At 41.1% G+C, this 24988-nt stretch overlaps 1 protein-coding gene and 1 pseudogene across 1 annotated transcript in view; one reads left to right on the forward strand and one right to left on the reverse strand.

The window, feature by feature from the left end:
- Window positions 1-5131: 5131 nt before the first annotated feature.
- On the reverse strand, window positions 5132-24452 carry LOC134370684 (large ribosomal subunit protein uL30-like 1; annotated as a pseudogene).
- The window catches only part of PBK (PDZ binding kinase), a 28397-nt gene continuing 27348 nt past the window's right edge, over window positions 23940-24988 (forward strand). The window contains exon 1 of the mRNA XM_063086910.1: window positions 23940-24101. The gene's annotated coding sequence lies outside the window, so the exon portion shown is untranslated. The remainder of the gene's footprint in view (window positions 24102-24988) is intronic.

Below are 24988 nucleotides of genomic sequence, written 5' to 3' on the forward strand. Positions count from 1 at the left end.
CAGAGTACTGAAAAAATAAATTAATTAATTTAATTAAATTTAAGTCTTTGATAACTTGAAACTTTAAGGTTAAATTAAATGAAATAATCAATACTCATTAAATATCTGGTCATTTCTAAATAAGTTAAAATACTAAAACATTAATTATTAAGCAAAAGATTTTTTAGTTTGTTTTATTATCTACCTGACACCTGGACTGGATTATGCATTCCTCTGGTTTTTCTAATATTTGGCTACAACTCTAAGCACAAGAAGTTCTGTTCCTGAAGACCTAAAAGCTAACGCTGTGCAATTCAATGTAAATTTCAAGGGACCAGTTTCATGCCTGTGTGTGGGCTGTACCCAGAGTTCACCAAAAGCACCTGATGCCATAACCAGAGACATTCGCACTGTGAACCAGGATGAGAAGTTGCTGACTTCATACTGAGGACAGCTTTTTCCCAAGATCATTGGGATAAGACTTCCTATTAAAATGTCTCTTATCCATCTTAATTTTCCCTTACTTATTTCTTCCTCTTTAACTTGGCAGGATGATGCTGTAGTCAAAATTACAATATTGCAACTTCTGTAACTTACAAGTTGTCGCTCCAGCTCTAACCCAGTCCTGGGGAGCTGGATTATCTCCTGACTAAACAGGGAGGAGCCCGTGCAGTTCAAACACTTCTTGCTGCACATGGATAACTACATCAGGTATTGCAGAGACAGTTACAAAAAAATTAATGAACAGGCTACTGGGTAGTGAGCAGGCTACTGGGTGGTGAGCAGGCACATGGTTGATACAGGCAGAGGCCTCGTCTGCCTGCTCAGTTGTAGCTGGTCCAGTTCGTGGTTGCCCCGGCTAAGGAGCACACTCTAGACTCTCAGTATTATCTTCTGGGTATTCAGAAAACTAACCTCCCTGCTGTGCTGTGTTCTCTCAAGTGTTAAATATGCAGCCATGCATCGAGTGACAAATGGTCAAATGGCTGGAACAACAAAAACACAAAGAAATGCATGCTAATGAGGACACCCTAACCTATGAGTGGCACGAATGATGCACTGAGGCCAGGAAACCAGCATGATGGTGACTGAGAATGGTGGTGATACCCTAAGTTTCTGTCAAACTCTCACACAGGTGAGGGCCTGACCAAAAGGGGGGAATCATTAAATAAAAATTATAGGAGGCCTTTGCTGTGGGCTAAGTTCCTGCACTAGGTCCCAAAAGACCAGACTAAAAGTCAAAATGGAGCCATGTCACCCAGGTTGTGGTCTGACCTTCTGAAAAATTAGGAGAAAGAGATAAAAGCCAATTTCCCTAAACAGGCCAGTTGAAATCTTCAGTAGGTATGATAATGAAGTTCCCTCCTCTTTAATTCTTACACAGAACAGACAGCCTGAAGTACCTTGCTGTTAACTAATCAGTTGTTTTCCTGTTGCTCTGTTTCCTTGTCTCCACCTCACAAGGAAAGTAACTTTGAAATGACCAATCTGCTTTTTGTTCTTCGATTCTACTTTCTTCAGCTCTTCTATCTATAAAGCCTTAGTTATTTATAATTAGACTTTCTCTGAATTTGTGTTGGGTGGTGTTTCTGGGGTTGATCCTTACATTTGTCTCCCAGTCAACTTCAGAAAATTATTTCTGTCTCTGTTGGAGTGAGCGTGCCAAATCAGGTCCCCGTGATAACAGCAAGGACGGGAGCAGAAACCAGAGTGAGCCTTGGTGAGACCTTGCACCTGGCTCCTTGCACAGAGCCTCTGCAGCTCACGTCCCCCTCCCTTCTGCTTCTTGTTTCCCACATTCCATTCCTTCAGCCCCCCTTCAAAAATCTCCAGTCTGGTCATTCTCCTTCAGGTTTACTGGAGAGATGGGTTAGCCTAACATCTCTCTTCACGTCACTGGTATTCCTGAATAAAAGCTGACTTCTATTTCCACCAACATTTGACTTTTGGGGTTGTTTATTTTTATTTGGGGGTAGGTAGCTGGACTTGGGCCTGGTAACAACATTTGGCAAGCCTCAGCCAGGTGGCTGAGTGCCCCTGGTATCAGATTTTGGTGAGCCGAGTCAGAAGCTGAGTGCCTTGGGCAGTTTAGTCACCCTACTTCCATGGAGTAAGGCTGAGTCCACGTGTGGGTGCCATCTGCCTGTGGTAGGCCAGCCCCATGGCTGGGAATTTGGGGACTTTCCCTGATTTCCAACAGCAACATTAACTACCAATTCTCTGGCTTTTGGAAGACAGCATTAGTGAGGACTTTGATGAGCTCTGTGCTGGTACATCCATCTGGGAGTCCTCTTTCTACACCATTTGTTTGTTAAAAGGTACCATTCTGGGTGTGAGAAATGACTCAAGGACATAAAAGCCAGCATTTTGTTTGTTTGGGAAGCTCTGTCTTTTTGGTTCTGAGTAACTAAGTTTGTGCCTTTGGGTCATTAAAGACCCTATGACCAAAAAGAAAATTTTTTTTCTGAGTTTCTCCTAGTACGCTTGAGAAACAGAAACTATGATTCAGAAAGTTATAATTGGCTAAGTCTCTGGACAAAAATCTTTCTCTCTGTGCACACAGTTCTGCAAGTGTTAAAACAAAAACTCACTGTTCCAGCCTGTTGAGGAAAAGTCAAGGTCACTTGGAGATTTTGGTTTTTTTATGTAATTCAGCCAGTCCTAGCTAAGTGTGAACACTGAGAAAACCCAAATCTCATCTGAAACTGAAACTGAAGGGGGAAAAAAACTGTAAAAATGTCTTTGTGCTCTGCTAGAGGATTTTTAAGGTTAAAATTATAAGCCCAGCCTAAATCTGAATGATCCTTGATTATCCTTAGATAAAATGAGGCTAATTCAGTATTGTTGATGAGAAAGGAGCAGGTAAGTAGAAGAAGAGGAGATGCAAAAAAAGCCATGGCTATGATGTAGTCGTGATCAGGAGGGTTAAAAAGAAAAGAGAATACTCGTGTGTGAGAAAGAATTTTGTGCAGTGAGCTATTCTCTTAAAGCAAAATGACTGGTTATTTAGGAAAAAGGAAATATACAACAAAACAGAGAGTCTAAAGCAAAGTTGTAGAAATGTCTGAGTAAGTCATAATGATGGTTTGTGAAGAGTGATTTTATAAAAGATTTTGTGTGTGTGTGATTAAGTTGGCTATAATTAGAAGAGAATTTTTCTAAGCCTTTTTTCTTTTATTGACACATAATTGATTATACATATTTGTGGGGTACAGAACTAAATTTCCCATATCAGAGCAAGGTTTTCTTGAAGTATTGATCTACTCTTAGTAAGATTACAAGAGATTTTGATTTTTCCCTAAAAATACCTACAATTAGTTCAGATCCCCATACCAGCCAGCCACCAAAACCAAAAATAATAATAATAATAATAAAGATGTCTACAATCAGATTCATGGAAAAGACTATAATAAGTACCTTTTTTTAAAAAAAAGATAACTTCTTTATTTATATTACAATTATAGGTTTAAAACTACTGTTTTGCTTAATCCTTTTAAGAACCAGGTGAGGCAGACAGGCTAGAGGATATTAACTCCACTTTGCAGGCAAGAATGGAAATACTGTTCCTGTATTTAATATAAGACAGATCTGGGATATAAGTCCTGGGCTTCCATGCTCATAATTGCTTTTTTACCTCATGACTTTGTGATAAATTTTAAAGTAATCTGATTTTGCAGTGCTTTACAGTATGAGAGTAACGTCTGTCACATCTATTCGTGGCAGATTAGCTCCAGAGCCAACCAACCTAATTCATTACCTCATAACCTGGCACATTGTAAGGCACTCTTATACCCCTAACTCAATTTCACAGCTGCATTTGAGGGCCCCATGAGCCAAAACTGCAGCACAGCTGATCTGAATGGAGCATGGAATACAATGGCTAAGCGTGCTTTCACGTTTAACCTGCTCCTGGCGCGTCCTCACCAGTTGCTTAGACAGCAAGTCGCGGCAACTCAGTCAAGGCAGCAGAGGGAAGGCCCACTTAGGAATGGACGATGATGGAAAAACATGGGCATTAATATTCCCCAAAGCCCTCTTGCTGGTCTACTACAGCATTACCAGCAGGACAAAGGGCAATATTTCTGGAGTCCAGAATATGCAAGAAAAATGATTAATTAGGCTGTCTGCTGGAGCCTAAAACGTCAAACAGTGCAGATTTCATCCATGCCAATCTGAGAATATGATTCACTCCTCCCTAATCTGGGTTTTTAGTAGAGGATGGATCATCTGGAAATCAGGATATTCCATCCCAAAGCCCGGCAGGAAAATGGCGGGCATTTCCCAGAGTTATAGACAGTACAGGGGGAAACAATCTGCCACTGTGTTCTTAATAGAAAGCACCCAGTTTGCTTGAAAGGGAAAAGCTATCTTGGTAAGCTTCGGTCTTCCACAGGACATGGACCCATAGGAGACTAGCAAGATCAGGACCTGGGTGACCAACCTGATAATAGCAGGACTTCCTCATATAAGGTGCATAGGTCCAAGAAGAAGGGTTTATGAACACATTAAGATTCCAAACAGAATTTTGAGTACATGCAAAAGGGTCCTTCCTTTCTCCTATTTTGAGCTAGAGAAAAGGACAAAGCCAGTTGCAGGGTAGGATACAGAAGCCACCAGATAACACTTAGAGCTAGTCAAGTCTAAGAGCTCTCAAAGCCATTACTGAAAAGCTGGAACAGGGACTCACAACAGAGAAAGCTGAGTGCTGGATTTTGAGCTCTTTTTCCTAATTGTATGTCAAGTCTTTTTGAAAACAAGACCCTAGAAACCACCAGGTTCAAGAATGCCCCTGGGCTTGGTCCACTGCTGCAGGAGTCCTGGGGAACCTTGCACACAGGCTTGGGTTATTCATTCACCAACATTAAGCCCCAGGACAGAAGATGTGACAAAGCAGGACTCCTTTCTCTGTGGCTTGTGCTGATTTCAGGGAAGACAAGACCAACACGGAAAACACTGGAACTTTTCTTGGAACTGGGCATGGTGAGAGGTGCCTACCATAAACATAACCTACTGCCTTTTCCCAAAACCTACTGACCCTTTTCTTCCAGTTTCTGAAGATAAAGTGGAAAATAATCTTCTCTGAAGATACTTGATAATTCCAAAACCAGAAACACATGCTTCCAATGCAGTGTGCTTTTCAGATGCTCTGGTTCTAGTTCAGCTGGCGGATGTGCTGCTGGATGCGTTCACCCTGACGGCCAAGTGAGCCCATCTCCTCGAGGAAAGCCACTTTATTCTTGGTATCATGATGAGCCACTGAGAGTTGGAATGGGTACAAGAAACATGAGATCTCCTGGAAATACTTCCCCTGGAAGGCAATTTCATGAATGAGGTCTTGTAAGCAAATGACACCAAACCTCCCCAGGTGCTCCTTGGTCTCTGTGTGTTGTCTGTCAGGGGGATGGTCCTAGTTTTGACTGGCTTATCCACATTTCTAGATGAGTTCCCAGACAGACTTCAGATATGGAAATCCCCAGGTCACATAGGATTCCACTGCATGCAGTGTTTTTAGGCTTTCAGGGGTGACTTTGACAAAGATACCACTGAAAATTTTCTTTGGTCGAAGTCTTGCAATGGTCCTCTACACAGAGAACTCACCCCATTAATCCTCTGGATGTGTACAACAAAGGCCCATGAACGGTTGTCTGGCATTTCCGATAATCATTCTAGAATTTCACCTTTAGGAGTCTTAGATGCACGATGTCACCTTGCTGCCACCAGGAATCGTGTAGGAACAATTCCAGTAGCTTAAAATTGTTGATATACCAATTAATATACAGCCTGCTAGCTCTGAGTAAGCTGCCTGTTGTCAATCAAATGCTAATAGATAAACAAATGCACTGGGTCCCTCTGCAACTCCAGCCAGTACCAAAAGCTATGTCCTCCACCATATCAAATAGTTCCATTCCAAATTAACCCTTTCTTTGTACTGACTCAGCTCGAAGCAATAATATGACTCATCTGTCCTGATCCATAGAAATGAAGGAACTATTCACAGTGGGGAAGCTATTGGAGTGAGCAGGACTGAAGCAATGTTGAGACCTAAAACCACATGAGCTCTAAAAGATTTGAAAAGAATCCAGCGTTTTTCTTGGCATGCATTTCTCTGAGTTCTCTCTTTTCCCATCATTATTTGATATTTTGAACCTTGCTTATGGGGCAAGATGACGTTATTTACATAAATGTAAAGTTGTTTTCCAGCCAGCCTGAAGCTACAAACTTGCCACAAGATACATATTACCAAGACCCTGAGATACCAAGGAAAACATCAATACAGCTGTGCTGATTCCACCCTGGATCAGGACCCTGAGGTAACAACAAGGACAGGAGCAGAAACCAGACGGAGCCTTGGCGAGACCCTGCACCTGGCTCCTTGCACGGAGCCTCCACGGCTCACATCCCCCTCCCTCCTGCTTTTCATTTCCCACATTCCATTCCCTCAGCGCCCTCTTAAATACCTCAGTCAATTTGAGTCTTTGAGATGGGTTTAGTCTGGCCACTCTCCTTCAGGTTTACTAGAGAGATAGGTTAGCCCAACATCTCTCCTCAGGTCACTGGTATTCCTGAATAAAGCCGACTTCCATTTTCACCAACATTTGACCTGATAATCAAGGATCATTCAGATCTAGGCTGGGCTTATAATTTTAACCTTAAAAATCCTCTAGCAGAGCAAAAAGACCTTTTTACAGTTTTTTCCCCCTTCAGTTTCAGTTTCAGATGAGATTTGGGTTAACTTCTCAATGTTCACATGTAGCTAGGACTGGCTGAATCATTGACTCCTATACCCTTATCTCCCCTTTCCCTATGGAGATGGGTCTATGAGCTCCGTATCTCGATGGAATATTGGGACATTCCTCTCTTGTGATGCCCCCATGCTTTGCCTTCTCCCAGCATATTAAATAATAAAATTTGTTATGCCTTTTCTTCATATTGATCTAAATTTGTCAGTGATCTTTATTAATGAAATTTCAGGGGTGAAGAGGAAGTTTTCCTTTGGCCCCTACACCACATAAGGACATTTTTGAAAAGCTAGCCTCACAAACCATCATCTTTTCAGGTCTGAGAAAGTATTCAAGCATTAATAAAGAAGATCATAATCTCAGCATTGTGGATACTACTTTAAATTGAATGTATTTAGCCTTTTAAAAAGTTATTAATTCCTCTTATTTTACTCATTTTATCATAGACCTGTGGAAAATTTGTTATAGACTGATCAGAAAATTGGCATTTTGAAACTACCAAAATTGAGAGCATGGTTCTGGTAATACCAAGGTCAAGAGTTTGGATCCCCTTATTGGCCATCTGCCAAAACCACACACACACACACACACACACACACACACACACACACACACACACACACACACACACACACACGAAAGGGAAGAGAAGAAACTAACACAATTTGCAAGCTAAACAAATAAAAATGGCAAACTTAATGGGCTTTCTTGGGGCAAGGCACTCCTCCCTATCTGTACATTTTGAATAAAGCTGAGACTTCCTGTCTTTTAATATGTACAAATCAAAATACTGAGTGAATATTCAATTTATCAAAATATTTAATAAACACTCCTTTAAGTAGATAGCTCTCTTAGTGTTTACACTTTTTATTTTCAAGTACTTGTCAAAGAAACTTGGAGAAGTAGAAGATTGAAAGATAAGAGTATATACCTTGAGTTATAACACCAAGGTCAAGGGTTTGGATCCCAGTTTTTTGACAGACAGCTGCCAAAAAAAAGAAAGAAAAAAAAAGGAATATATATGTTGATATTTAGCCATAAATGGAGATTAAGCACTTTTGAAATGATAATGTATTGAATGGGGAAGAAGGATTTCGTATGAGAAGTCAGATTTACACAGCAATTTTCAGAAATATCTCTATTTTATAAAATAAGGAACACCTATATTTGCTATTAACACAATTTAGGGTTAAAATCCCAGGATACTTCTCTTTAGCACAATATATCGGCGAAATTCTGCTGCACTTGCAGAGCAGTACAGCTGCTCTGGACTTTACCCAACTTAGGCTAATATCTCTATAGTTCTTTATACAGCTAATAAAGTCCCTGGAGCTTCTACTGTAATTAAATTCCAGCAGAGGCCTTGCCAAAGCCACTTAGCAAAGAACTGGCATGGTAGGCTTCCTGTAACCGAGTGGCCATGGGCACTCACAGCAAAGATCAGAATCAAGTTTTGTGGAAAATATGTTACATTTGAAAAAAGGAGTTGGGGCTCATTTCTGGTGCTGTGGATTCTGTGGTCAAGGCGTCCCCGATGCCGTGTTTGCTGGAGGTGAATGGAATGCATTACTGGTGCCTCGTTTTCCACTTTTTATTCCATGTTACTCCTCCAGAGAATTATAAGAGTTTTTGTTTTTCTCTCCCTTTCCCCCCTTTACTAGAGAAATTAAGTAATCCATGCATCCTGCACATTATTTGGAATATGAGGAATCAATGAGGCAAAGCAAGACATCTTCCAAAACAAATAATGTAAATATCTTCTTTCCTTTTCTTTAGAATAAGACCATGTTTTGAAACAAATCATAATTCTGGCAAAGTCTCCTCATCTGGACTTTGGAGTGGAGAGTAAATGTCAGATTCCATCAAGCCAAAAGGAGACGTATTGGCCAAGGGAAGACATCTTCAACCTCCTGAAGTTTCTCTGAAAAATCAGCTAATAAACACAGATTAATATGAAAAAAAGGCATAACAAGTTTTATGTGAACACAATGGGGAGGGAAGATGTGCAGCGAATCACAAGAAAGTAATTTCCCAGTGACCTAGCGGGGTGCAGAAGTTGATATACACACGGATTTTCATATATTCATAGGGGAGAAGGGACGTGGGGAATGCAGACAGTTCTTTTGAGGAACAGTAAATGATTACTCAGGAATGAGCCCCCGAGGCAGATATTATCTTGTGAAAAGGTCTGTCCAGGTTGGTGCAATTCCTTCTCCTTTTCTCTTTTCTTCAATCTTTCGGTTATTTGATGAGATTCCTAGGGAGGGGATCTTTAAGCAATTGGATTCCTTTTGAAAAGAAGCTTTTGTAGATAAAGAAATTCCAGCTCGGAGTGAGGGGAACAAGGCAAGGTCAGAAGGACCTTGAATCTGAGAACTATTTCTGAGGTCTTTTAATTTCAACATGCCATATTTTGGGGAATAGTTTTCTGGGTCCCACCAGGAGTAAAGCTCAGATTCTGCCAAGCCAAAAGGAGATCCAGTCTGACAGTATTCCACGCTCCTAGACAGATAAGAACGATCTTTTCCCAGAGTTTTTTTCCTGTTTGAGAAGGCCCACCTGCCTTCGAGATCCACATAGACAGGGCTAACGCAGCTATGGGGGTTTCTGCTGCGGCTACTGTGACCGGGAATGCAACCTGGGAATCGGAGCTCAGAGTGTGGTTCTGGTGAGCAGCCAGTCGTAGCAAGGTTAACAACCAGGGAGTCTGACCCTGACCGAGTCAAAAAGCCCAGATCAATCAGACACATGTTGAGTCTAGCAGTCTCCAGGGGAGCACAGGCTCAAGTCAGACACCATGGGGAAAAGAAACACATCCACCACGACTTGTCCCAGCATCTCCGGGTCTGACCTGTCTTGCCACAAGCAAGGCCAAGAGGGGTAGCTCTCTCCCATAAATATTTACTATGGAGTAACAAAGCCTACACTCGGGCCAGGAATATCAAGATAAATGAAAGGGTTTCAGAGCTAACAATGGTAGATTGGACATACATACCTTCTCTCGCACTTTTCCAACACCTAGTAAAATAAGAATAAAGTGTTTTTGTGTTTAACAGGCATAAACCTACAAGAATGGGCTAAGAAGAGGTGGGGAGAAAAGCAACAACCTTTTTGAAACTGGAAAGCTCATTCACACATGGTGAATGGCTAACAGACCCGAGAGGCTGAGTGTTAAGCATGAGGTGGGAAAGCCACAGAATTCCTGAAAAGCTTAGGACTCAGTGGCAGTAGCTACTTGTGGAAGTGGGGGTGAAGGTGCAGCTAATACTAGGGGATTGGCTGAAAATCTATTTAAGAAACAGGCCTAGGGCCGACCCCGTGGCGCACTCAGGAGAGTGCGGCGCTGGGAGCGCAGCAGCGCTCACTGGCTGAGCACGGTGCGGCCGGTCACAAAAAAGACAAAAAAGAAAAAAAAAAAAAGAAACAGGCCTAGAAAGAGTGACCAACCTGAAGCAATGATTATCCCTTGCACTCATTTTATTCTTGAAATACCATTTCTCACTTTGAAAAGAAAAACATGAAGGCTTTTTGAAGAAATGGCTGATCTAAGTCTGGGGAGAGAATTGTACAAGAAGAGTCTGAAGCATCTTTTTTGGGGAGGTGGGGGTCGGGGCTGGCTGGCTGGTAGAGACATCAAACCCTGGACCTTGTGTTATCACAAACATCTCATCATGCAAATTGAAAAGGAAGTTATCAAAAACTATTAAGACCATGTAAACAAGATCAGGAGCCAACTGGAAGAGGCTCCCACTGGCCAAAGAGTTATAGCCTTAGTGTCTGTAAGAATAATAGTTGCAGTAAGTTAAAATCCATCTAATCGATTGAAATCCACACATTCATAATGACATTTTTAAAAATCTTGAGTGATTTCTTTTGGAGGATGATTGGGAACCAATTCATTATCTTGAAAATTGGTAAATATATGGAAAGAGTAAAGCATTTGTTCTGCCTTCTTTATATAAATGGTGTGACTAGATCACAAATAGTAGTTGAAAAGAAACTAATAAATGGAAAAGAACTGATAGAATTAAAATATCATCATTTTATAGCCTCCAACAAGTTAATGGACCTAGGAATGAGTATCAATAACTACTAACACTGTAAAAAGAGAGATAACTAGACATTATATGCCTCCTGATGAAAAAAAATACACCATTGTCTATCATTGAATTCATGGATCAAGATGCAATGTATGAGCATTCACTGTACATTCTTTCAACTTTTCTGAAGTACATTTAAATTTTTTAATTAAAAATGTTTAATTCCCTGTACCAGCCACCTGCCAAAAAACAAAACAAAAATTGATATATGTGTCTATATATGTGTGTGTGTATATGTTTAGTTCACTCTATATTATTATGTCAATAATATTCACAGGTGAACCATGTAGTGAATATAATTACTTTTCATTTCTTGCACATTTTTAACCTACCATTGAGTTAATTGTCTGTTTTTTGTTTAGTTTTCTGCACAGTTATTATAATTCAACCCCAAACCCTTTATCATTGTTTAAATCTTCATTCAAGGGCCAGCCTGTGGCTCACCTGGGAGAGTGCAGTGCTGATAACACCAAGGCCATGGGTTCGGATCCCTATATAGGGATGGCCGGTTAGCTCACTTGGGAGAGCATGGTGCTGACAACACCAAGTCAAGGGTTAAGATCACCTTACTGGTCATCTTTAAAAAAAAAAAAATAATAATAAATAAATAAATAAATCTTCATTCAAGTATTCAGATACATAAAGTACCTTCTCTATTTTGTCTTCTTTTGTTACCTACTGATTGTCCAGTTTTAGGCATTATCTATTGAAACTTCCCACTAAGGGAGAGAAGAAGTATCCTCCCTCATCCTACTATACACATACCGACTTCCCAACCTTCAACTTCTAAATATTTTTAGTTAGGAGAAGGGCAATGACCAAGAGTAAAGGTGATGCCGTAGGACTCAGGACAAAACCAAACTAGACTTACCCTAACAAAGCATAACTCCAAGCCTGACAGCATACAGAGATTCCATCAGTAATTGGACCACCTGCCAAAACAAATTTGAAAGTAGAAAACATAATCCAGACTTTCTAAAATGTATCATTCTAGTGTCTGCAATCAAAATTACCAGACCTACGAAGAAGCAGAAAAAATGTGACCTATAATGAAGAGAAAAAGCAGTCGATAGAAACAAGCCCTGAGATGAACCTGATGTTGGGATTGACAAGCAAAGGCTTTAAAACAGTTATTGTAAAAAAGGGGGGGGGGGAAGAGCAGGGGGAGGCATGGGGGGAGGAGAGGAAAATGGAATTACTTTCTTAAAGAGTTCTTATATTTTTTGTGGGCCACAATATTAATTCTTAAGTCAGCACTAATAAATTAAGAATGCATATTATAATTCCTATAGTGACCACTTAAAAATAGCTAAATAAGCAATGGAGGAATTAAATGGAAATGCTACGAAGTATTTGATTAACCTGAAAGAAGTCAGGAAAAGAGGAACAAAGGAACAAAAAAGAAATGGGGCAAAATAGAAAACAAATAGATAGATGGTAGAGTTAAATCCTAACTGTAAATAGATTATACATTCCAATTAAAATGCAGATATTGTCAAACTGGATAAAAAAGCAAGACTCAACCATATATTGTTAATAAGAGAAGCACTTTAAAATAAAGATGTGGATAGGTTGAAAGTTACCATGCACTTGGTGAGCCTAAGAAAACTGGTATAGCCTTATTGACATTATAACAGACTTCAAAAAAAAAAGGGGGGGGGATATTACCAGTGGTAATGAGAGATATTTCATAATTCTTTTAAAAAGATAATTTATCAGGAAGTCACAAAAATGAAATTGTGCATAAATCTAATAACAGAACATTAAAACACATGAAGCAAAGACTAACAGAGATAGGGGGCTGGCCAGTTAGCTCAGTTGGTTAGAGCATGGTGCTGATAATACCAAGGTGCAGGGATCGATTCCTGTACCAAGTGGCTGCCACACACACAAAACAAACAAGAAAACAAAGACTAACAGAACTAAAAGAAGAAATAGACAAATTTACAATTACAATAAGATATTTTAATACCTACCATTTTCTAAGTAACTCATAGAACAAAGAAGACTATGTATATATGTGTGTATATATAAATAACATCTTTTTTATTCTTACTGATTTATATATAAAATATATGGTGTTCTAGATAGAGAACAATACTATCAACAAACTTGATCTAACTGACATTTATAGGGTAATCCATTCCAAACTGTAGAATATGCCTTTCCTATGCAAACACATGGGAATTTCTCTAATATAGATAAATGTTGAATCTTAAAAATAAGACAATAAATTTCAAAATAGATTTCAATAAAAATCTTACAGGGTATATTCTCTGACCAAATGAGATTAAATTATAAATCACTAATACTAAGACATCAAAAAAAAAAAAAACAACCCAAGTATTTGTTTATTTGCTTCTTTGTTTTTGGTGACTGGCCGGTACAGGGTTCCAACCCTTGACCTTGGTGTTATTAGCACCACACTTTCCCAAGTGAGCCACCAGCCAGTCCACAAACCCCAATTATTTGGAAATTAAAAATCATACTTTTGATCCAGCAAAGATCTACTTCTGGGTATATATCCAAAAGAAATGAAACCAACATGTCAGAGAGATATCTGCACTCCCATATTTGTTGCAGCATTGTTTGTAGAAGCCAAGATATGGAATCAACATGAGTGTTCATCAAAGGATGAACAGATAAAGAAAATGTGGCATATATACAGAATGGAATACTATTCAGCCTATAAAAAAAAGAAAGACATCTCATCATTTTTGACAACGTGGATGAATCTGAAAGACATTATGCTTAGCGAAGCAAGACAGGCACAGAAAGACAAATACTGCAAAATCTCATATGTTGAAGCTAAAACAGTTGAACTCATATAAGTAGAGAGTACAATGATATGAAGAAAGGATAAGGAAAAAAGCTCCTGCAAGTAATAAGTGATTATTGCAAAGTTGCAGGATACAAGGTTAATATACAAAAATCAATTGCTTTCCTATATACTAACAATGAACAAGTTAAACTTGAAATTAAAAACACAATATCATTTACATTAGTACCCCCAAAATGAAATACTTGGAGATAAGCCTAAAAAAAATATGTAAGATCTATATGAGGAAAACTACAAAATTCTGATACAAGAAATCAAAGAACTAAATAAATGAAGAAGTATTCCATGTTCATGGATAGGAAGACTCAATATTGTCAAGATGTCAGTTCTTCCCAACTTTATCAATATAGATTCAAAGCAATTCCAATCCAAATCCCAGCAAATTGAATCTAGACAGAGCCCTTATACTCTTCACAAAAATTAACTCAAAATGAATCACAGACCTAAATGTAAGATGCAAAACTATAAAACTCCTGGAAGATAACATAGGAGAAAACCTAGATGACCTCGGGTGTGGCGATAACTTTTTAGATTCTTGGTATTTACCCAAAGGAGTTGAAAACTATGTCCACACAGAAACTCGCACATGGATGTTTATAGCATCTTTATCCATAACTATCAACACTTGAAAGCAACTGTGGTACAGCCAGACAATGGCATATTATTCAGCAGTAAACACAAATGAGCTATCAAATCATGAAAAGACATGGAGGAAACTTAAATGCATATTATTAAGGAAAAGAAGCCAATATGAAAAGGTTACATACTTCATGATTCCAACCATATGACATTTTGGAAAAGGCAAAACTATGGAGACAGAGAAAAGATCCATGGTTGCCAGGGTTAAGGAAGAGGGAGGAATGAATAGGTGGAGCATAGAGGATTTTTAGGGCAGTGAAAATACTTTGTATGAAACTTTAGTGGTGGATACACATCGTTATACGCTTGTCCAAACCCATAGAATGTACAACACCATGAGCAAACCCTAATGTAAACCACAGACTTTGAGTGATAATGACGTGTCAATGTAAGTTCATCAGTTATAATAAATGTACTGCTCTGGTGGGGGATGTTGATAATGGAGCAAACTAAGGAAGTGTGGGGGCAGGGAACTCTACTTTCTGCTTAATCTTGCTATGAACTTAAAACTTCTCTAAGAAAATAGAGTGTTAAAAAAACAGAGGCTGGTCAGTTAGCTCGGTTGATTACAGCACACAAAGTTATAACACCAAGGTCAAGGGTTGGGATCCCCACACTGGCCAGCTGCCAAAACCAAAACAAAACAAAACGAAAAACTAACCATGAAAATTTCATCAAAATGCAAAACTTCTGTTCATCAAAACATGTCAAGAAAATCAAAAGACAAGCCACAGAGTGGTAGAGAATATTTGCAGCACATATGAAGGAGTTATGTATACATTTATGTACTGTGTGTGTAGGTCAAACTTATCAATTGTGCATGTAAAATCTATACATGTCACTGCATGTGAATTTTGATTCAATACAAATTAAAATAAATATACTACATTTTTCAAAAGAGTTTTATTTTTTTCTTTTTTGAGAGGATCTTACAGCAAATACAAAAAGACATCCCTGAGTCTTGGTCAAGCTGAAATTTTTATCTATGTTCTATCAGATTGTTAGGCCTACACCACAGTGTGAACTCACAGGCATAGTGCAGCCTGGTGAATGCTGTCCCTCTTTCCCTAGCCTCCTTTCCTCTCACTTCTCTGCCTATCCCTGCCACGGGGGAGCAATATCTGGGAAAGCCCTTTTGGCCCTTCTCTTCTGACTGAGTTCCAGTACTCTTCTCGAGGGACCAAACTCCTTTCATTTTGGCGATCGGCCTCTAATGACCTCATAAGCCCTGCAGTTAATTCTACCCCATAAACACTGACACAATTAATTTTGTCCTTCCAGCCCACTGCCACTGGCCAGTTTAACCCCATTTGATCCTTCTCCTGGATTATCACAACAATCTCTCATTGCTGGCTGCCTCCAATGCATCCCAAGGAGATTTCTCCATCTAACACATGATTCTGATCATATCACTCTCCTGCTTTAAATCCTTCTATGGCTCCCTAGTACCCACAAACAGAATCCTAATTCCTACTGTTAGAAAAGTCCATGATCGGGCCTCTCCCTATTTCTCCAGTTACCCTTTCTCATGCCTCCACATATCCTATCCTCTGTGTGCTGAGCCCTGCCCCACCCCTTCTGCCTACCACTCAGGATCTCATGCAAACTTCTCACTCGTTTGTCACGTCCCTTCTGTCCACCCATCAAGATCTCAAGCAAACTTCTCATTCATTTGCCCCGCACCTTCTGCCCACCACTCAGGATCTCATGTAAACTTTTTCTCATCCTTTAAACCCCAAATCAATGAAATCTTCCCTCACACTTTAAGCAAGTCAGGCTCTCTACTCTCCTTTATATACTTAACACATTGCACTTAATCTATTTGTTAACTAGTCTGTATGTTCCCTGAAGGCAGGGTTTTTGGTTTTTCAATTTTTTCTTTTTTTTAAACCTCAAGCACCTGGCTCAGGATCATTTGCTCAAGGATTAATGAACGAGTAAGAGAGTGAGGGATGGAGTGAATGGGTTCATCCACTTTCAGAATTTTCATGAGCAATTCTTTATTATATTTTTTGGCAGCTGGCCGGTATGGGGATCCAAACCCTTGACCTCGGTGTTGGAAGGCTGTGCTCTAACCAACTGAGCTAACTGGCCAGCCTCACAAGCAATTCTTAAAATGAAATTTCTCCTCCCACACACAGGGAAGAGGCTCATCAAAGTCCACCTAGTTTGGGTTTACAATTTAAACAAACAAACAAACGAATAAATAACTTCCACTCACCATAGCAGCCACCTAATAAGCTGTACACCTAACTTAGGACTGTTCTCTGATTCAGGGTTGCTGAACTGATACTGAGAATATTAACAGGTATAAAAAGGGCCATAGGTATTGGGTCCTCGAGCGGGCCTTTCCCTTCTGATGTCTACCTAGCCTTTCACATGCCTGAGGAACAGTTATTCCAAAACCTGGCTGTATTAAGTTTCTGGTAAAGTTATCTCTGGTTAAGGGAGGTCTTATGGTAACAAGCTCTGGGCTTGTTTCTACGCCTCTGCTTCATGGGTTCTAGTGTGTGGTACGTGTGTGTACAGCTCGACGAGCTTCTCCACTTAACTATCTTCCTTGAAGAAAGGGCCTCAACTTGTGACTTTCATATGTCTTAAGAACACTGAGTTTATTTTTCTTTACACAATATATTCAGTTGATGCTGTTACCTTAGTGGCAGGGTAATTTCAAACAGCTTGCAGTAAGCAGAAGGTCTTGTATTCCCTCTAAGCCCCTGGCCACCCTATACATTCCAGGTGGGTACTAAGTAGTTAAAATGTTTACTACTTTAAAAATGCAAAAAAAATTTTTTTTATTAAGCATTGTATTGATTCACCCTAAGAACTTGAGAATCAAGACAATTTTTCTCTGGCTGAGTTAGAAAACAACGAACATTGTGGAGCAAAAACAACATCAGGGTGCTGAGATTGTGGCCAGATGTCAGGCAGCCCAGAGTCTTTCACAATCACAGAGGGTGGAATATTCATCTTTGTTATGCATTAAGTAGGCGTCTTCCCTTAGGGAGGGTTTAAATTCCCTGTCACATCGTCTCAGCTTGCTGGACCACATTGGAGGCAGGAACTGATCAATTATAGGCAACTCAGATCTCAGCATGGTTTCCAAAGCACTTCTTGTTTTTCAATACCCATATTCCCAGAACCCACAAATTCCACATTGTATTGGGAGGCAGGAAAAGCCAGAACTCTGCGAGTGGAAACCTTTAGCCATGGAGGATTAGCAAAGGCTGGTGGAGTCCAGCTTCCAAACAGCAGCTGTGCACAGGGCTTCCCAGCCCCTGCTCTGCTCCAAAGCTGCAGCTCACCTCTCTTACAGATGTCAGGTTCCTGGCTCAGAGCTCCTGGGATCCCTGGGAATTTCCTGGGTGATAGGAGCATCTGTGGTCCTAATGAGGCAACTTTTGTTGGCCTAATGGGTGGGAGATGGTCATCAAAAGGACCATACCATGATTAGAAGCTTGCAACTTTCAGTCCACTCCCCATCCTCCAGGGAGGGGAGAGGGGCTAGTGATTGTTAATAACTGATCATGCCTCCCTGATGAAACCTCCATAAAAATCCCTAAAAGATGGGGTTCAAAGAGCTTCCAGGTTGATTAACGCATCCACATGCCAGGAGAGTGATGCACTCTAACTATAGGGGACAGAAGCTCCCGGACCCTTCCAGACCTTACCCTACGTACCTCTTCATCTGGCTAAAATATCCTTTGCAATAAGTTGTCAATAGTAAGTAAGTTGTTTCGTTGGTTTCTGTGAGCTGTTCTAGCAAATCATCAATCCTAAGGAGAGGGTTGTGGGAAGCTCCAATTTTGTAGCCAAGTTGGACAGAAGTAGTGGGTAACCTGGGGACCTATTATTTGAGATTGGCATCTGAGGCAGTGGGTGGGCAGTCTTGTGGGACTGGGTCCTTAACCTGTGGTGCCTGCACTAACTCTGGTTAGTGTGAGAATTAAATTGAGTTGTATGACACCCAGCTGGTGTTGGAGAATTGGCCAGTGTGGGTAAAAGCCTGCACATCTGGTCACCAAGTGTTCAGTGTGAATACAGAGAAAAACAATTTGTTTTTCCTATATACACCTGCCCATTGCCAGGCAGGAGACTGAGACTGCGGATGTCATGTCCAAGGACACCCACTGTAGTTGTGATCTGGTGGTCAAGAGACCCCTGCCACCGCTGCATCCTTCAGCGCTTACGAAGGGAGTGACTAGACACTGGGATACAGCTGCTGAAACCCCCAAACCTCCCAACTGTGCTTGCTGGGGGAACAGGTGAAGAGGCAGGAAGGGGGCTCCATCTCACTTCTGCCTTCCAAATTGCACTGAGTACATGTCATTGGCAAATCAAATTCATGAACAGGGCCCTGTAGCTGTTTCAGCTGTCCAGGCCCTTCCTGCGTCCCCTTCTATCACATTCTGTCTTCACCTTTCTTTATTTTCTTGAGGCTCTTCCATTGTGAATTATAACAACAATACAGAGAAGCATTCAAAACATAGTGCCCAGCACAATGGTTTATCAAAGCAAACCCTCATGTAGCATGACCCAGTTGAGAACTAGAGCACCAGCACTTCAGGAGTCCCTTTGCTCTCCTCCCCATCCTTCCTGCTCCCTTCCTCCAAAGTGATCATGAATCTGATTTTGATGATAATCATTTTGGTGTTTTTGAAAAAATATTTTTGCTAGTTAAGCATGTACTCCTAAATACCATGGTTGCATCTTGCCTTGTTTTGGGGCTTTATATAATGGAATTACACAGTTTTTTATTCTTTTGCATCTAGCTTCTTCGTTCAATAATTGCAATGTTAATACAAGTTGTTGAAGACAGAGACATTGCTGCAGTCTTTCACTGTGTACCACTTATATAATAAACCACCATTTATTTATTTAGCCTTTCTACTGTGGATGGACATTTAGGCGGTTTCCTATTTTGGCTATTACAGATAAAATTCTACTATGGATAGCTATGTACATGTCTTTTGGTGCACTTATGTGCATTTCAGTTGGCTATATACCCATGTGTAGAATGTGATCCATTTTGAGTTAATTTATGTATAAGGTTCACATGAGGGTTAGGTTGTGGTTCATTTTTTGGCATATAAATGTTGTAATGGTTAGTTTTAGATGTCAACTTGACTGGGTTAAGAAACAACCATATAGCTGGTAAAGCATTATTTATGAGTATGCCTGGAAGCATGTTTCCAGAAGAGACTCGCATTTAAATCAGTGAATTGAGTAAGGGAGATCCACCTTACCCAATGGGGGTGGGCACTGTGCAATTGGTTGAGGGCTTAGATCGAACAGAAAGGCAGAGGAAAGGCAAATTTGCTCTCTCTTCTGAAGCTGGGACACTCTTCTTCTCCTGTCTTCAGACATCAGAACTCCAGGTTCTCTGAACTTCAGACTCCAAAACTTGCCCCAGCAGTCCCCCAGATTCTCAGGCCTCCAACCTCAGACTAAGAGTTACACCATTGACTTCCCTGGTTCTGAGGCTTCAGACTTGGACTGAGCTATGCCACTGGCTTCCTTGGTTCTCTAGCTTGCAGATGGCCAATCTTGGGACTTCTCAGCCTCTACAGTCACGTGAACCAATTCTCATAATAAACCTCTCTTGGGCCGACCCAGTGGCGCAGTCGGGAGAGTGCGGCGCTGGGAGTGCAGCAGTGCTCCCGCCGCGGGTTCGGATCCTATGTAAGAATGGCTGGTGCACTCACTGGCTGAGCGCGGTGCGGCTGGTCACAAAAAGACAAAAAAAAAAAAAAAAAGTCTTCTCTCATATATCCATATCTATATCCATATTTATATCATCTATATCCTTCTATATCCTATTGGCTCTGTTTCTCTGGAGAGCCCTGACTAGTACAGATGTCCAGTTACCCCAGCACCATTTGTTGAAAAGGCATGACTGTTTATGTAGCAGCCCACGTGATCCTTCTAAACTAATAATCAGACCAGTCCTTCCCCTGCGTCATTTCTTCAGTGGCTTCTTATTCCACCCACCTCTCCAACCTCATCACAGACTACTCTCTCCTGCCTCTCACTGCGTGCCCTCCACCCTGGCTTCTTCTCGGTCCCCTAAACAGTGCCCACCATCCTGGCTTCTTCTCAGTCCCCTAAACACTCCAAAGCTTTTGCAGTTGCCTTTACTCTGTTAATGAGAAATCCTGAATGTTTTCAAACGGGTGAGTGACATAATAAGGTTTGCAAACCTAAAAATTAACCAGGCATTAATGTGGAAATCAACTGGAGGGAGGAGTGTCCAGAGGCAGGGTGGCAAATTCGGAGGCTGTGGGTGATAGTGAGGAGTAAGGGATGGAGAGGAGGGAAGGGATTTTAGAGATGCAGGAGGAAGAGTTGTCAGAACTTGGATGGGTGAAGGAAAGGGAAGCTCCAGTTCAGGTCCTGGGAATAGATGGACTAGGACTAGGACTGGGATCCAGGGGAGGAGCAAGGTGACAAGGCTCGGGAGACCTTGCCTGGGGGCCTAATGACTTTGAGATGCCTGAGCAGCACCCTAGGGATGTGTTGAGTTGACTGCTTGTATGTACAGATATAACAAGGTAACATCTTAAAATTTTAATTTTTCCTTCTTCTTTTCTAAACATTCCCACCATTCTCCTAGCCAATTGGCAGCATCCATGTGGCCTCAGAGAGAATTAGAATGCAGCAGCAATCAAAAAGAACTAAAAAAAAAAAAAAAAAAAAAAAAAATTTAAAAGATTAAAAAAGAAAAAAAGAAAAAATTAAAAAAGAAAAAAAAAGAGAATGCAATAGCAGTAAAGAAAAGAGGGAAAAAAATCTTAGTCTGTCTTCTTTCTTTTCTTTCTTTTTTTTAATTCCAAGCTAGGCTCTTGAAAGTCAAAAGGTGAGGCCCTGAATGGAGCAGAAAAGGTGACAATGCTGATGTTCCTTTGGGCCCAATCAGCCAAAAGTCAACTAGAGTTCTCGGCTCCCAGGCCACTTACATATACTTTTGTATGTACTTAAGGAAATAACTGATCCAGGTTGGAAGCTGTTTCCCATGACAACTGACTCCTATGCAAGATTTTGAGATTAATGGTTGCATTTCACATACAATGACATTGAACTTGTGAAGTTCTGATGTTTCCATGTATAATCTCTGGAGGTACTTTTATGGTTACAAGACGGAGAATGGGATGACTGTAAGTCTTTTGCAAGGACTTTCCTTCTTGTGCATACTTTTGGCCTCATCTTACACCTGTGCCAATAACCTCATCTCCCTAGAGTTTCTTTTCACAAGTAATAGTTAATTAGAAGCTTTCAGGCTCTGGCTTCAAGCAGGATTTTATTAGTTGAGAAAGAAAATAGAGGGCTTGTAAAAATGTAGGGTTTAAAAAAAGCATAGAATATTATACACATTTAAAGAAAAGATGGTGAGGTCTATAATATTATGCCTCCACAAAATAATTAGAATGAGAATAGAGGAGAGATGAGATGAAACACTGTGCTTCTATGTTTGGAAGAGGGTGACCCAAAATGGGAAGGCCCAGAGGTGGAGTGTGTGTGTGTGTGCGTGTGCATGTGCGCACGCAAGACGAAAGAGATTTTGAGCACATTTGTTAAGAAGGAAGTCTAAGCTCAGCACTGGTTTGAATTCTGGCTCTACCAATTATTGGCCGTGTGAATTTAGGCAAATTACTTAACCTTTCTGGGTCTCATTTTTCATTTGAAAAATGAGGTTTGCAATCATAGTAAACTACATCATAGAGTTCACACACATATGAGTAAATATATGTGCCACTGAAGTCGTAGGTAGGGTCCGGGGAGCCAGACAGCCAGCTTCAACCCTCCCTGTCCTTTTACCAGGTTCTTGACTGTGCCACAGGAAAAAATTCAAGAGCAGAGTCAGTAGAAAGTGAGAACAAGTTTAATAAAATGAATGAGAGATACCGCTTTCACAGAGAGAGTGTGGCATAGCTCGAGAGACTGAGCAGGGCCTACGCCAAGTTGAACACAAAAGTAAGAAACACACACTTAAAGTTTAGAACAGAGTGCAGGCTGGTTAAAGAGAGTGAGCAGCTGCTTGCTGAAAGTAAGTATGATACAAAGTGAAGTATACACACCTCAGCCAGGTAAGTGTAGGTTACCCCAGGAAGGTGAGCAACCACAGCCCTGACTTCTGCTGTGATTCAGCCTTTCTAGTTTCTCTATCTAATGAATATTCAACTAAGGAGGTGGTTTCCACTTGGATAACACGTGCTCAGTTGGTCCCCTTTTGGAGCATGTTCATTGGTCAAATCCTGTCACATGTACCAGGCATATTCAAGAATATTCTGTGCTCTCTAGCACTTCTAGTGGAAGGTCACTCAACCACCAGGGTTACAGAGCCCCTCTGTACTGAGCATGCCCAGCCACTAGATTTGCATAAACTGGCCCCTTGTGGTCTTATTTCCTGGTTTGGTGCTGAAAATAGGTCTAACCAGCAAGGGCAGCTTTCCTCTCGGGGAGTCTTAGAAGAGGGGCCTGAGACCTCTGGGAGTGGCTTAAAATCCAGAGGTGTGTCCTGAAACCAGAGCAGTGGGAAACTGAGCACCCCCTATATCATGACATCACTATGTGATAAAAATTCTTACCAAACAAACAACCCTATCTATCTTTCTTGCCTGATTGAGTGCTGATTTCTCCCAAACTGTCTACCACATTGTGCTCCTCTCAGGGAAGCACCCCAGTCTCTTTTGGATTGTGCTCTGTTTGTGTGTGTGTGTTCTTTTCTTAGGCCCTTCCCCATCCTTCCCCTCCCATAGACTTTATTTTTTTGTTTGTTTTTCTTTTTTGTGTGCTTTTTTTTCTTTTCTTTTCTTTTCTTTCTTTCTTTTTTTATTTTGTCTCTTTTTCCCCTCCCAGGGACTTTAAGTGCCTCCTGAGCAGGAAGAATTCTGTGACTTTATCAACTTTGTGTCTCTTGTAGTGACAGCTATAGTATATACTACTCAATAAACATCCTATTCAATACACACCTGGCGCATAGTAGGTGCTCTAGAACTGAATGTAGTAATTACAACAGTTAGAGAAATTTCTTAATCCCTATTTTTCTTCAGCCCAAAATGATTGTTACTCTAAGCCAATACATTTGTAGCCACACAAATCGTCAATAGAATTTACATAATACGGGGCCGGCCCTTGGCTCACTTGGGAGAGCTTGGTGCTGATAACACCAAGTCAAGGGTTAAGATCCCCTTCCTGGTTAAAAAAAAAAAAAAAAAAAAAAAAAATTTACATAATAAAAACATACACATTCTGAGCAGAGATCAGATCTACCCGGCGGGGGAAGAGTTGCAGCTTTCATTACAGGCATATATACTCGTTTTAACCAGGATTCTTTTCCCTGAAGGGCCGACAGTGGCTATAAAGGAAAATTTGTCTTTTCTTGTGTTTTTCTTCTTTTGCTTTGCCTTTTTTTATTTCATTTCATTTTACATTATTTTATATATATGTATTTTTTTATCATTACACAATGTAAACATTTTTTGAGGTCCTTGCTTTGTTTCTCAAGCGTCTCTACTCGGCAGCGGGGAAGAGCTGGCAAAGGCGAAAGGAGGAGGAACGGCGAAGTCGGTGTGGCGTGTCCTTCGCGCCACCCCGTAGTTGGGAGCGGGAGCAGGGGGAGGGGCGCGGCCGTTTGAGGGCGAGGCGGTTTCAAATCGCAACGGCTGTTCGCGGGCGCAAGTGTTGGTGTTCGGGGCGTTGAGGTGGCCGCAGGGTCTCGGTGGGGCCAGTCGGGACCAGCTTTCGAGAAGGCCTTTCCGCGCCCGCTCGTCACCTCGGTCTGGTCCACCCGGCGGTGCGCCTCAGGTAGGCGCAGCGCTTCGCGGGCCCGGGCGGGAGCCTCGGCGGGACTTTCGTGACAGCTGAGGGGACCGGGCGCCGGTCCCAGCTGGAAGAAGAGTTTAACCGCCAGCCCTCTGTCCGCTCCTGGGGCGGGGGACAGTCTGTGCCTTTGCTCCCTGGAGTCCTACTGGGGGTGGAAGGGTAAAGAACCTTCGAAATGCTCCGACCCAGCTCCCCCTTTCTGTCACGTTTGGCTTTATGCTTCTGCTTGGCTTCTCTTTTCTCATTACCGTTACTTTTCGCCCGTTCTTTTATTTTTCCGTTTTCTCCTGGCCTTAAGTGTTCCCCGACGTAAGAAATTCTACCCACAGTCATGTTACTGTCACCTCTGATATTTCTTCACCTAAAATATTCACAGTGTTATGCTGTGATCTTCACAGGAAACTTGTGATTTAGAATTGCCATGGTTACTTAACAGTGTCTGTAGAACGCACATACGATTTACACAGAATCTGAGCAGAGTTTGGGATAGTGGCCACGAACCATCTGTCAGTAGCCTAGGGCCTAAACCTAAATTCATCTGTGTTCAGCCATAAAAAAGGTTGCCTTTAGACAACTGTGAAAGAGATAGGTTATAGTATATTTAGGGGCTAATAGCTTACAGGGGACGGTGGGACTGAGTCTTAGAGGGCCGTAGAATATGATGAAATTTTAAGACTTTTGTTTAAACCTAGTTGTTTTTAATTAGAGGTAGTTTTTTGTTTTTGTTTGTTCGTATTTTAAAAATCTTATGTTGCTTCAGAATATCAAAGCTTCTTCATGCTGAGGGGGAAAAGACTTATAAGGCATTAAGGTTTTCAGACACCCTACTTACTGGCCAGGGTGTTTTGCATCCTACTTTGCTGGCCCCT

This window comes from Cynocephalus volans, chromosome 2, assembly GCF_027409185.1.
Source record: "Cynocephalus volans isolate mCynVol1 chromosome 2, mCynVol1.pri, whole genome shotgun sequence".
NCBI classification, from domain to species: Eukaryota; Metazoa; Chordata; class Mammalia; order Dermoptera; family Cynocephalidae; genus Cynocephalus; species Cynocephalus volans.